A 15,385-nucleotide genomic window follows, 5' to 3' on the forward strand; every position below is an offset into this window, starting at 1 on the left:
TGCCCCGGATAACGTTACGCTAAGTTACTTTCTGGGGCCACGCAGCAGCCGGAGGCGTGACGGGCTCGCTCCTAAATCCACTCGCTGCGGAGCCCTCACGGAAGAAGGAAAGGAAAGCAACCCACCTTCTCAATCACTACTTGTGAAAGTCAACATCGAGACAGCCACGCCTGGGGAGGGGGGGGGAACTCAGCCCGAAACTCCCAATTATCACTCCCTCCGGCTCCCCTCCGTCCTGCTCAGTCTTTGGTGCCTGCCCGGGCTCCTTCTGTTCTGCAGCAAATCGATTAAATTATTGATAGTGGAAATTGAATGGTCCAGGTAATAATGGCAGCCCCTGATTGAGTGGCTCCATTTGATCTTGGTAGAGGCAGAGAGATTTCATGCTAGCTCACTAGGGTTAGCGAGAGAGCTGGAGCAGACCTCTCAGGCTCTGAATGGGAATGTGGGTGGGAATCCACGAGAGGGCTTCTCAATTGCCTTGACGTGCAATGTCATATGATACCTCCGCTGCCTCTAAATAGACACTCTCCTGCACGAATTACCAGAATCCAAATTCAGTGCATTGGGAAGGATGCATCTTTTATTAAAAAGAGTTCCGTTCCAGAGCATTGCATGCTTTTGCAGATGCTCTTTTCTCTCTGCCGTCCTACCAAACATGCTTCAGGCCAGATCTTTTAGAAAACCCAGGGCAGGAAAAGAGATGAGAATTCCTCGGGAATCTTGCTTTAACTAGCTAGTTTGGGGAGCTTTGTGACCCCCACCCCCTTTCCACAGAGAAAACCATCACTGACGATATCCAAAAGGACCTGAGATGTCCAACGATGTTTATTCAATTAAATTAACTGAGTATCTACTACATTTTAGACTTTATGCTGGGATGTGGGGATACGAAGATAACAGGAACAAATCAACAACAACAACAACAAGAAGCCGGATGTTGCCCTCAAGGAGCCTACTTTCATCTCTTTGGAACAGCTAAAAATCCTTCTTTTAGCTGACTTTTAAAGCCAGATCAGTGGAGCCACCAAAAGCCTCCCAGGCTACCTGCGGGAGGATCATGTTCAATGAACCGTTTGCCAAACCTTTTCAAACCCCCCACCCCCCCCTCCCAGTCTCGACTTCTCCTTCAAGGCGATCCTGTTCCCAATAGCACAACAGAATGCTAACTAGCTCTTCAATGTATTAGATAAAGAATAATACTCTAATAATTTCCCCAGCTTAACTAACCTCAAACTGGTTAATGATCAGTGAAGGGAAAGGCTTCCCAATGGACTCACTCCAAACTAGGAATCAATACAAGGCCTTTGGCATTCCAGAGATGGAGCCAAGGGGAAGGTGATCTCTCCCTACCCTGGGTCAATGACTGTTCTCCTCCTAGCTATTTTGTTTTCTGGTTGTGATAGATAGCCCAATATGCCTCTGTGGTTAAGTTGTACCCAAGTATGATTATTCAGATATATGCACAGCTCTTTAGAGTATGTATAGCACATTTAGCTTGGTACCTATGTCAATATGACTGATCATACATCCAATACAAACAACCCTAGACTCCTATAGGGAAGACTTTTGTAGACATATTGAATGCGTTTTAAAGATGCTTGCTAACCAGAGTGCTATAGGATAATGGCAACAATCCAGACATATTTTTCAAAGCACCCCTGGCATTGGATCCTGGTGGAGAATTTTAAATGCTATAGATGGCGAGTGTGAGCTCACTGGCCATAATTACAGGATTTGTACTCTGTGAGGTTTTAAAAGTCTATTCACTTCATGGGGAGATCAGAGATGGTAAATTATCCTCCAGTACTTAAAAAATTCATAAATATAGTTTATTCTGCCTCGAACATTAGCTTCAAATATGCTTAAAAATGAAAGATGCTGATGATCTATTTAACCTAAACACCTCGTTGGAAACCTATGAGATAGAGACTGGAGAGTATTATCTGTACCCCTTACAGAGGGTGAAACTGAAACACAGATAATTTAGATGACTTGTCTTTGAATGGTGGTGAGGGGAGCTTTTATGGTTGTATTTTTGCATTTTAAAAATGCAATGCCTGAGGATACATGCCAGTGTCACAATGCCACAGAGCTAGTAACATTCATGGGGGAAGAAGAAAGTCTTCCTGATTTCAGGTCAAATATGAAGAATGACTGAAATGAATGAACAAACCCTAACTACTTGGCTATACTGTCTTTCATATAAAGTAGGTGAATAAGGGCTAGCTAGAAGGGTTCACAAAAGCTTGTCATTAGAAGTTATACCAACTGTTCAAATCACCTTGTACAGGTTAATATCTCTGCTTTGGAAATACTATGCCCATATTATTAGCCCGACATGGAGATTGGAACCAGTCCTCTCTTTCCATCCCTCTCTTGACCTCATGAGAACCGTTTTGCATCTGCACTGTCCTGTGTATCTGTGGTTTTACATAGGACAAGGCAGAAACGTACTTGTGATGAAATCACCAGGAATGGTATGAATATTTAACAAATGACTCCCAATTCAAGTGAAAATGTTCCTTCTGAAATCCCTGACACTTTCTCAGGGTTCTAATCAAGGTGAATCAAGCTAATTAAAAATGCTTACTTCAAAATAGTTTTCTCTGCCTAGTTCCCCTTAATAGCAAAATTTAAGTATATAAAGAAAACAGAGAATTGCATAGTTGGAAGGAATTTCAGTAGTCATCTGGATCAGTCCTTTTCTTAAAGTAGGAATGCCTAGCATCTCATAAAAATTCAAAAGCTGAAGCTCTCTTTGAACACCTTTAGCAATGGGGAACTTATAACTACTGCATGAGGCAGTCCATTCCATTTTTGGATTGCACAGATTATTAGAAAGCTCTTTCTCATAAAGAACTGAAATGTGCTTCCTGTTGTGGTGTTGTCCATGACCTGGCAATCGTTGAGTACAGTGAGATCATCTCCTCCTTGGTACTCTATTTATGTGTGCAGACCTTGCAGTTCTTTCAATTAAGGGAATTTCAGGTGTGGAAATTAGCGGCACTGATGCAGATCAAGAACTGGTAAAATTAGAAAATGTCTACGGCTACTGAGAGCTTAAGTGATTTGCTCAAAGTCAGCCAGTATATGTCAATAATAACAACACTTGAACACAGGCCTTATAACTCTAGTCCATCTATCCAATGTACCATGCGGTCACACTAGTCTTCCTCTTTAATATATTCTAAGACCACTTCTGGGTATATAAAATTTAAAAGTCTCTATCTCAGTCTTTCCAGAGATTTCTGAATAAATATTCTTCCCCCCTTCCATTTTATCCTAGTAGTATCTATGGATTATATTTAAAAATTCAAGAGTAACTTTCTGAATTTCTTTTTTTTTTTTTTTTTTTACTATGATCAGAAATGATACCAAGAAAGAAAAGCACACATTCTGGATCTATCTTTTCCAGGACTAGACACTTATATGACATATGCCTGATGATGGGGGCAAAGACTTGGGAGTTACATTTTGTAAATTTATGGTTTCAACATTTTGTCCTCAGTCAAAAGAGGGAAAGAAAGTGACATTTTAACAAACAGCTCCGAGGGAAGGAGAGTTGATTCTTAATGATCTCTCAAGATCTTGCGGCTTAAACAAACAAACAAACAAACAACTTTGCTTGTGGCTGAATCTTAATATTGGATGTTTAATGTTCTTAACCTGATGTTTCAGAAGACCTAAAGTCAAGTAGAAACATTTTAGATTCTCATTTATGCTTGTCAGGAAATAGAAATGAATTCACATTGCACAAGTGGGAATAGTGGCAGGAGGCACCAATCTGACACCAACATATTTTTTTCTATTAATAATTTTAATTGGCTGAGGTCAGTCCCACTCTCACTACAAGCATTTGATGTTTAATTATGTTTATTCGAGTCTCCTAGTTACTCCTGCTCACGATCTCCCTTGCAGAAAAGGGGAAAAAAATGTTGTCCACAATCAAATGGACTTGACTTCCAAAGATGCTATAAAGCTGAGTAATTAACATGGAAGAAGAAACGTAAACAAACACATTCACTCCAGTTTAGGGTCTTCTCAAACTCCAGTTTCAAACTATTCAAAGCTAGAGTGTACTATCTTTATATATGGAAGCGGATTTGGGGGTAGGGAACATGCTTGTGTGAACCTACCAAGGTCACCAAAGAAACTGAATGGGAAAGAAGTCATTGCTCTCTTCACTAAGTCCATTGTTTCTCAGACTTTTTGATTTCAGGACTGCTTTTCACTCTTAAAATTAATTGTGATCTCTCCCAAAGAGCTCTTATTTATGTATTTTGATATATATTATTGCATATATTGATAATTATCCTTTTAGAAATTATAATATTAGTATTATAGTGAAGATAGTTTTTGACTTTGTGAACTATTTAAAAAGATCCCTATCCAACTCTTGAAGAACTGTTATTTTAATTCTTAGGACCATGCAGCTAGAACTGGAAGGAGTCTTCAAGACAGTCATTCAGAGTTATTAAGTGATTTGCACAAGGATACATAGTTAGCAAGTTCCAGATTTGGGATTTGAATTTTGATTACATGACTATATTGTGGTGCTTGAAACCTTTAGCTTAGGGCCAACTCATTAGGTGTATCAGTAAGTGCTGCCCCAAACTGTTGGTGTTTATCTTCCACTCTATTGCAACAGATATTTCTCTACTAGTAACTTTGTTAGCACCGAGAGTCACCTGGCTGAGGATCTAAGGTGGAACAAGAAAGTCTGAGTTCAGAATGTCCATAAAAAGGAGTCAAAATAATTATAATCCTATCACCCCAATCACAGTTTGAGAACTGATGGAACCTTAGACATCATCTAACCCAATCTCCTCACTTTATGGTAAGGAAGTTTCCCCTTGTGACTTGTCCAAAGTTAGAAAAAAGTGTCAGAGCTATGATGTAAAGTTACACCTTCTGATCTAAATTGAGTTTTCCAGACTGGTTCAGAGTCTCAAAGGTCTGAAAACCCAAGGGATCTCACTCCATAGGTTAGTGGCTCATTTTTTTTATTCAGATTAAAAATTCCTTTGCTTAGCATTCAGCCTGATTCAGGAACCTCTGGGATTCTTATGCACTTTTATTTTTTGCTTTTGGCATTTTTTTTGTCTTAGCTTCTTAACAAAAAGATTACTTTTAAGCCATTAAGTCGCTCGTGTGGGTTTCTGTAAGCAGAAGAGGATTTTTTCCCCCTTTTTTCTTTCCACACAATCTGATTTGAGAGGGATGAAGTCTGAGATGGAAATGGGTGGGGTAAAGGTCACATGCCCCAAGTCACCAATAGGTGGCACTGGCCATAGGGAAACAGCAGCTCTAAACTAGAGAAAACCTTGCCAAGATAATAAGATAGAGCCCTGGGAATGAAAAAAACTGTCACACTGATGATTCCTTCTTTTTGCCCAAAGATTTTTATCATCTGAATAAGAACCCACATTCTCACAGACATATTCTCTTCACAACTATCTGCCAGGAGGGTAACTATGATTATCTCCATTTTATAGATTTTCAAAGAATCATCCATCTTGAGCTGGATTCAGACTCATTCAAAAAGCTCTGGGATTCTTATCTAAGATACTTTTACAGCTTTGTTTCATCCATTTGGACTTGAACCTCCATGACCATCTAGTCCAACCCCCTATCTCTTCCCTTAACATTTTTACAAATGAGGAAACAAAAAGTCCAAGAAGTGAGATCACAGTTCTAATTGTTAGAGGTGGGATTTGAACCCAGATTTTCTAATTTCAAATCAGTACTCTTTTCATGGTACCACTTTTCGCTGAAAGACAGAGAAGTTAAATGACCTGTCCAAGATCATTCAGATAGTAACAGATGAACCCAAGATTCAAATTCATGTATTTTAAGGATGACAAAGATTACGAAAAAAATGATGAAACAAGGGGAAGGGGGAGAATTTGCAGCCTAAGTAAATAAAATATTCCAGAATCACTAGATAAAACTGTAGAATGATGACCTTCAAAAGAATATCAAGATATTATGGTATAAAGATTATCTCCCTGTTTTTGGATCTACTGTACTAGATCAAAGAAGGAACTTTCATGAGGAGCCCATTCTAGAGTTGGCTAACCCTATTAAATAAATATTTGTGTATGTACATATATATATATATGTGTGTGTGTGTGTGTGTGTGTGTGTGTGTATGTATACATAGACCAATACATGTGTATGTATATAAGTGCCATATTTTACTTGCTTAAAATGTGTGTCTAATTTCATCTTATTCTAGTAAGACTGAATAGCTGGCTGCTGACTTCCTCCTATATTTAAGGACCATTATGAAGTCACTTCTCAGTTGTCCCTTGGTGCCAGAGACCAGATCCCACACCTTTGTTCATAACTTTCAACTTCTAACCCATTAATCTATTATCATGATTATTATCCTCTATTATCATGATTTATTTTCTGAACTAGCTCCAAGTTCTCCATAGTTCTCTGGAAACATGAAGCCAAGAACTGGACCTGTATATAGAATCACCCAAGCCTAAAGCAGTTTGGGAAATTTAAAATGACCTAATTATAATTGTGAGAAAAGTCAAAAGAGACTGGTATCTCCAGAACAGTAATTATTCCTCCATCTAGAAACTTGACATCTCACATTGGGTAAGAGAAGCTAGAAGTGGTTGTTTAAAAAGAAAAAAAATAGCAATCTAAATGTCTCTTATGACAAAGTTTTGAGGATTTAGACTGATGGAAGAATGATGGAACACCAGAGCTGGAGTCAGAAGACTTGGGTTCAAGGACCCCTGGCTAAGACATTTTATTTCTCTAGATAAAGATGCTTCCTCTAAGTCTTATATTCTTCATCTGTAGAATGAGTCAATTGGTCTCAATGCACAGTAAGATTCCTTTCCCTTTGGGAGATTTCAAATAATATTCTATTATGACACCAAATAAACCTTGGTATTTTGGACATTTTTCTCAATGAGATATTATTTTTAAAAAGTGAGTATGATCCTTTCATAGATTTGTTTGTTATATCATGTGGTAATGCTAGGGAATACCTCAGTTTCTGAAAATCTAAAGTTTGGGGTACCCAGAACACAGAAAAAATTAATGATGTACATCAATAGATAGCAGCAATCACCCACAAAAATGCACATCATAAGTACATAAAAGATAACTTCATAAGAAGGAACTTGGGGTATTAAAAGTACTGTGTTATTTCTTAAGAGCAATCCAATCTAGCTTCTTCCTTCTTTTAAATTTTGGGTCTATATCATCACTCATATACAGTGTTTGCTCAGTATTTGTATTCTATTAGACTAGTTTTAGTGGTTGTACATTCAACTATAAGCAATATTCTGCAATATAAGCATTTTTCATCTGCTTGATTTTTTCTGGATGGATAATTATGTTGAACTATTTAGGGTGATTGTGGATGTCTTTAGGATAAACTGGAATATTCTGAGGGGTGGCAATTTCAGATCTATGACTAGGAGAATGTGAAAGACTCGCCTTCTATAGAGACCTCCTCTTCCATTAAAAGTGATTTGAGTTGACCAGACTCAACAATAATAATAAAAATAATTCACATTTATTCAGTGGTTTATAATTACAAAGGGTTTTGGATGCACCAATTCATTTTACCTTCACAATAACTACTGTCAAGGTAAGGAGGGCAAATAGTATGTAGCATTTTCTCCTGTTTAAAAAACAACAAACTTCTTGAGGATAACTGTTTTAATTTGTTTGCTTAATTTGTATCCCTAGCACTTAACACAGTACCTGGCACATAGTAGTGTGCATAATTGCACACACTTTCTCTCTTTCCCTCCCCCACCTCACATTTGCATTTACCCTTCCCCACCATCCTGTTCCTAACCCCCATGCCCTTCACATATAAGCACTGTTCAGGAACACAAATTGATCTTATTGAATTAAAGAATTTAAAGAGGCATATTCAGGTCTACAAATTGCCAAATAATCATTTTATCTAAATGATTCACTTCCCAATCATGTCTGTGTGATGTCAGCAGAATCAAATATAACTAAAAGAGTTAATTCTAATTCCATATGGTTGAGCTACACAATACAACTAGCAGACACCTGGAAATACCATTTTCCATACTCAGGGGGCTACTCTAATGAACTGTGATGATCAGAACCCATGTTCAGCCAATGGGGGCATTGGAAGTGTCCAGAGGTTCTATGGTTTTCTAGATATGATCAAATACCAATAAACAGTGAATTCCAGTATCACTTTGGCTGGGTTAAGTCTAAATCAGAAAAAGTCAGGGGGTAGTTGGAAAAGAAAAAAAACCTCATCAAATAGCCCATGGAATATAGAATTTGGAAGGGAGCTTAAAGCTCATCTAGTCTAAGCTATTCTCTTGAAAAATATAGAAAAGTTATCAATCCAAAATAACAAGGCAAGTGATCCAGAAAGGACAAGAAATAATGACTTCTGACTCAGTCCTATGCTCTTTTTACTGTATCAACCTCCTACCTTTCCTTTTGAGTACCCTTCTTGGAAGACTTGGAAGACTTTCGAATTCAGATCGAATTCTCCAATCTCCAAAGGAGATTTTCCGCAGGTACCTTCCAATGTCCTTGCCAGTGCTGAGTATCATTAACTGGGAATAGGAATACAGCTAGAAGTTTAAGGGCATAATCATATTGGACCAGGTGGACAGGGTTAATATAATATTATCAAGTGGTTAAAATAGGCAGGTGGGGATTTGGGGGGAATGGTTGTAAACCTCTGGGGTGGAAGGCATAAATTAAAATTTCAGGCCTCCTCCACAAGAGTTACAAATGGAAGAGACCTCCAAGGTCTTCTCATATAACCCCTTCATTTTATGGACAAAGAAACTGAACTTAAGTGCGTTCCTCAAGGTCACAAAGGTACCAACTGGAGCAGGGTCAGGATTCAGGCTCAAGCCCTTTAGTTAGAACATAGTGTTCTTTTCATTTCCTCACACTGCCTTCTCTCTAGTCCAATTCACTCTCTTCCTCACACACCCTGAGGAGCCCCCTTGTTTTGGCTGCTCTGGAAATAGCTCTGACGACAGAGAAGAGGCCTAAGGCTGGGCTTTCCCTTTTGGAATTCAGATGTTATTGCTGTGACATTAATTAAACACAGTTCTAGAAACCAAACTCAGACCACAGTCGGCCCTCCACAGTTCAGTGCCCATGATTTGTGGCCAGCGAGACTTGCCCGAGTTAGATGAACTGAGACCCAACCTTTTTCTTAATAGCAAATTAGACAGAATGACTATGGATTAAAATGATTATTAATAGATAGTAAATATATAAGTATGTTTCCCTTAAGGCACTGGAACCAACGAACTGAATAGTTTATTATCCAGAGACTTTAAACGAACCATTCCCATTGCCGATATCCAAACCAAGTTTGAAATCTCCATTGTTTCATGTCTACAATAATAACAGGTGACACTAATTTAGCAGTTTATAATGAGAAAGTACTGTACGTATATTGTCTCATTTAGTCCTCATAATAAAGTTGTTGGAATCCAAGTGTCATGAGACCTCATTTTATGAATGAGTAAATGAGGATTGGATTCACTAAGCAGGTTTCCCAGGGTGACTGGACAAGCAAATAGCAAAGCTTAATTGGAATCCAGGTCCTCTGATTTTAAATCCTATGTTTTTTCCACTGTTCTACAGCTGCCTCTTATTAGTCTTCTTGTAACAAATGCTGAATTGAGCCATCAACTTCAAGTGTTAAACATTATTTTCCAGAGCCATTATTTTAAAGCCAATCTCTGGGACTCAGGAATTATAGGACTTTGGAACTGACAAGGGATCTTAGAATGCATATAATTCACAACCCCTGTTCATATTTAACAAATGAGAAAACTAGGACTATGAGAAGTTAAATATCTTGAGGTCAGATGGGTAAGTGGTTGACATGAACAAGATTTTAAATCCAGGTCTCTCTCTTCAAGTTAAAGTTAAAATTCTCATCTCATTTATGTGGAAGCCAGTTTCAAATGAAAAGATGTTGAAATAGGGTTCCAATGAATCATAATTGTCTGGATTGATCATTTAGCATGAATATTTAGTTCTTAAATTACATCTTGTTGCATTTATATTTTTTGCTCTTTATTACTAAGAATATTCAATTTTCAATAGGTTTCCAAACATATCTATTTTCTCCAATTGGTTTACTGGTTTTCATTAGAACTGAGATTCAGAATATGTAACAACTGCATTAGGGTACTCTTGTATATTGATATTATGACCTTTCTTTTTGGATCCAACTAGTTATTTTATTGGGTTGGGAAACTCGTAAGGAATTTTCTTTACCAAGTAGGATTAGAATCTATTCAGTAAGTTTTGGAGAGTTTCCTGGGGTACTGAGAAATTAAACCTCATAGATAATATGTGTTAAAGATGGGATTTAAGGCCAACTCTTCTGGACTATGCTATAGTCTTTATTTATTCGACAGTCCCTTTATAAAAGGATTTCCTACCCTACTTCACTTCTACCCTCACTCAAGAACCTTGTCTTCCTTCAGATAGCTTTAAAACAGACCCTTCAGGACCCTCAAAAAATATGTCAGCTCCAGCACAGACCTCCTCTGTGAACCCTTGGTCTGACAAAATGCTTTCTCCCTCCCCGTCAGTCCTCTCTCACCTCATCTTTCTTCTATTCTACCAGAGCTATTAAGGCTTTCAACTTATAGAACATGATGGTCATTCAAGCAGAGAAGTTGCCCATTCTGAGGACAATGGACAAATATGGGGTGTTGTGAGTATGGATGACAACACTTTCGAAACAAGATTTCAAAGGAGGAAAAGAAAAAAGCATGTAAGGTCGAAAAAAGAAAAAAATGGGTTTATTGAATGGCTAGAACAAGGGATAAAAAACTAACAGACAGCCTACCCTTTCCATGGATGTCTTCACAATGGTAAGCAAAGCCAGGAAAGCCCTCAAAAATTGAATAGATGGCCTATTACAAAAATTTAGAAGGCAATGGAATTAATAGAAAAACATGGACAGAAGTCATGCAAGTTACATAGGCGTGGATGCATTACTGGATCACAAATTCATTGGTGTATTTGAACACAAGGGAGAAAATGAGGAATTATTTTTAAAATGAAATAATGGACAGTGAGGTTCTGTGTAGAAGAATTATAAATTTGGAATCAGAAAACCTAAGTGAGTTCAGTGCTGTAATTCACAAACTATGTCGCTTTAGCCAAGTGACTTTACCTTTGTGGGTCTCAGTTTACTTATGCAAAAAAGTAGGAGGATAAGGCTTATAATATAATATATAATAATATAATAATAATAAGGTTATAAGATCTCATAGGTCTATTAGGAAGATCAGCTTTATAATTAGGAAATGTAATGTAAAAGCAAACTATTTAGGATTTGTCTTCAAAATTTAAATAAGGGCTTTTAAAGGAGAAAGTTAATCTTGGGATATCAAAGATCTGGGTGGCAAACTACTCCGTTTCTAGTATTATCCTTGTTTTTCCTTATTTTTTTGGTTGTTGTTCAATCAGTCCTGTTTAACTTTTTGTGACTACAATTGGTATTTTCCTTCCTTCCTTTCTTTCCTTCATTAAGTGATTTGCCCAGGATCACAGAGCTAGGAAATATTGTTTGGGGAGGCCAAATTTGAACTCCGGTCCTCCTGACTTCAGGGCTGGTACTCTATCCATTGTGCCATACTTTGGATTTGAAGCTGCAGCTTGATATTGACACTTTGTAGATGTTGTATGATTATTCCTATATGTTAGCCGCCCCCCAATTGGGGTTTTCTTGGCTAAGATAATGGAATGGTTTGCTCTTTCCTTCTCTATCTTTTGACAGATAAGGAATTGAGGCAAACAAGGTTAAATGATTTGCCCAGGATCACACAGCTAATAAGTATCTGAGGCTAAAATTGAATTAAGTAGGAGGAATCTTCTTGACTTAAGGCCCAAAACTCTTATCAAACTTCATCACCTAGTAAGCCATGATTTTTCTCACATGGATCATTTTATGAAGCAAAAGTAGGTTTTATGATCTACTAAAGAAACTAGAACCAAATATGGTAACTATTCCCATCAATTAAAATATGCATTAATATAGCAGGCAAGGATAACTTCTACTTAAAATTCCTTTTGTATTTCAGCTAATTTCTTGGTATTCTTCCTAAAGTCTGAGGAGTATTTAAGAAGTTTATAGGGTAATTAGGTTTCTTTCCATTTCTTGGTACCTTTATTAATTAAGAAAGGACTTAATTCCTTGCTGTTAACACTGGGTTAGTTTCAGTTAACAGTAATTTAATTTTTTTAATTATTTAGAAGAGTTTAATGATCAAGATTAAAGGAATATAGAATAGGGGTGACTTGAATTATCAGGAAAAATTTCCATTAGCCTTTATTCACTTCTGTCCTTAAAGGTGGTTTAACTAAAATGTTTCCTACTGTCATTAAGATATCACTACCCCTGCACCACACTCTATTGGAATTACAATATCTTTTTATCATTCATATTCCACACCTTTACCTACCAACATGTTACTGAATATGTTCTTTGACATATCAAAGATATGTTTAGATTTTAGATAGCTAGCATTTATATAGTGCTTTAAGATTTGCAAAGTACTTTATATAGATTTGCCCGTGAGGTAATCTCATGAGTACCCATGAGGTAATCATGAGAATCAAATAAATGAAGGTGTTATTATTACCCACATTTTAGATGAGGAAACTGAGATATAGAGGAGATAAAGAACTTACCTAGGTTTACATAGCTAATAAGTATCTAGGGTAGGATTTGTACTCAGGTTTTCCTGACTTTGTTCCTTATTTTCTCTACTAGCTAGCCACCCTTTGAGCAAAGAGTAATCCAAATAACACTTTGGGTCAGTGAATGCACTTTTCCATATACCAGTCATGTAAAAGAATCTTAACACATTGGATTATTTATTTTATTCACTCAAGAATCATTTATTAAGTTGTCTACCCCATGCTCAGAGCAGTGCTAGTTATTGAAGAGATATTCTGAATGGATTCCTGTTTTCAGTGAGATAGGTATTCATTCCAACAAGGCAGAATACAACCCATCATATCCTCTAGTTCAATGAAGGGGTTCTACTCAATAAAAGGATATCCTCTGGAATAGTAGTTCTTAACCATTTTCATGTGATCTCTTCAGGCAGTCTGGTAATAGTTATGGTCTCCTTCCATGAATAATGTTTTTCAGACATAAAATAAAATACATAGGATTACAAAAGAAATCAATTATATTGAATTACAATTATAAAAATCAGAACAAACCCAAGAGTTAACTGCTTCTCTAAAAGATCTTTTAACATCATTTAGATAACAAAGGAGTAAGTTAGGCTCTCCATAATTTATCTCCTGCTCTTTCCACATGATCACTTTTCTACTGCCCATTCATGTTACCTCTTCTCTTACATAGCTCTTCTAATAGGTATAGCAGCATAGTATCCAAAAGGAAAATCCAAAGATTACCACTTAGGGAATCTTTTCCATTGGACTCTGTGCTGGACAGTTCCTATGATGGGGCAAAAATCTCTGCTGAGTATATGACTCCTAGTTTTTTATACCTAGCTTGACAGTAATAATCCAAGAGATTTCTACCCCCCCCATGTTCAAGGGATTATATATAATATTTACAATATATAGGATTCATCGTGTTAGGAAAGTATCTTTATGGTAGCATGTTGTTCTGAGTTAAATGTTTTGTTTTTCTTTTACCTATCCAACAAAGTAGAAGAATAGTGAGATTGGGCATTGTCTATACCTTTCAACCAATTGTATAAGTATAAAAATGTGATTTTCTAGAGAACTGAGGATAGGAATGAAACCTATGATTTCATTCTAAAGGTAATTCCCAGAATGAAGAAACTACCTCAGCCCATGAAGGTTAGTACCTTCTTTGCCATTTAGAGACTTAGAGACCTGGCTTTGAAATCAGTTCTATCCATTACACCTTACTAATATAGAATATCATTTGAAAAAAGGACGTCTATCCTCTTCTCGTAGAAAAAGATCCTTTCTTCAAGGACATTTTATTTCAGGGGTCCCTAACGTGACTTCCATGAATTTGTTCTCCCCCTCAGCATTTTGATAATTGCATTTCAATATAATTTTATTATATCATTTTATTTTATATATTTACAAACATTATTCTGAAAAGTAGTCCATAGGCTTCACCTGATTGCCAAAGAGGCATCCATAACACAAAAACCCTGCCTTACGTGCACGTGTAGATTATTTTCATTAAACAATTTTGTGTGTATGGGAAAGTGGCATATGTGTTCAAGGCTCTTAATATTTTCTTAGTGTTACAATACAAAAGATTAAATAAAATAGTCCCTGTTCTCATAGAGCTTACACAAATAAAAAGAAAAAATATAAAAGGAGACATAAAAGAGAAGTGGTACAAAGTATAAATAGGAAAAATAATTCATAAATTATGGGAAGATTTTATTAGCTTATTAAATGAAGGAGTCTACATCAAAACCTGAATTCAGGAAAGAAGACAAAAACTGAATATCTGCATTCTTCACAGTTTAACATGACCTACACATTAGTGGTACCGCTCAGTTTTGTTTGTGCTATCCCAGAATCATGGTGACATTTCCATATATTTGTCAACCACTTTTATTTGGATGTTGCCTCAATGAAAGGAGGATAAAGAGAATTCATGAAGAAGACTGCCATCTTGGTGTACCTCCTTCCCTACTCATTAGTGTTCTACCATATCTAAGTAAAGAATAAGTCTCTGGGGCTGCTCCAAGTTCTCAATTTGAAGAAAGTCATCAAGAATAAAATAAGAAACATCTATTTCACCCAGAAAGAGCTGATGTTCCAGAGAAATTCCAAATTTGGATTAGGGCTTCAAAAGAACATGTACTTTATTGACTAAGGTCTACCAATAAGCATCAGAGTTGGAGTGTATGGGGAATGGTTATATTCATCCAAATAATTGCTGATCACTAAACATTATATTCACACTGGATATTTATATTCCCTGTGAATGTTTGAAAGGCCCTTCTTCAGGTTACCACCCATATTATTATAGTCAATAACAATTTGTAAAGGATAAACTTAATGAAATTATTTCCAAACATATGAATCTTAATTTAAACACTTTATAACATTAATTACTCCATAATTCTCATAAGTCAGCCAAATCTGAACCTTCCTAAGCCAATTAAGAAAATGCTACATCATTTATTATTTTAATAAGTTCAAGTAGTGGGGGAGGGAAACTTCAATCACTAGGATCATTAGTAGGAGAAGTCTTCTGCATCACCTACAAACTTTTCTTAGAGTATTGGCAGGACTTTTAAGAATAAAGCCAAAGGGGTTTGAAATACTTGAATTAGTAAATGTTGACTTCTTAAACCTTTCAGCCCTTAGGGGAGTTCAAAGCAAC

General features: G+C 36.7%; 1 protein-coding gene across 3 annotated transcripts in view; it reads right to left on the minus strand.

Annotated features, from left to right (window-relative positions):
• The window catches only part of BDNF (brain derived neurotrophic factor), a 74,840-nt gene that overhangs the window by 46,252 nt on the left and 13,203 nt on the right, over positions 1–15,385 (minus strand). Inside the window, exon 1 of one of the 3 annotated variants that reach the window (XM_023506304.2) lies at positions 126–501. The exons of the other annotated variants lie outside the window; for them this stretch is intronic. The gene's annotated coding sequence lies outside the window, so the exon portion shown is untranslated. Of the gene's footprint in view, positions 1–125; positions 502–15,385 lie in introns of those variants that run through there. 3 annotated transcript variants of the gene reach the window in all.

Source organism: Sarcophilus harrisii, chromosome 6 (assembly GCF_902635505.1).
Source record: "Sarcophilus harrisii chromosome 6, mSarHar1.11, whole genome shotgun sequence".
Classification (NCBI taxonomy): domain Eukaryota; kingdom Metazoa; phylum Chordata; class Mammalia; order Dasyuromorphia; family Dasyuridae; genus Sarcophilus; species Sarcophilus harrisii.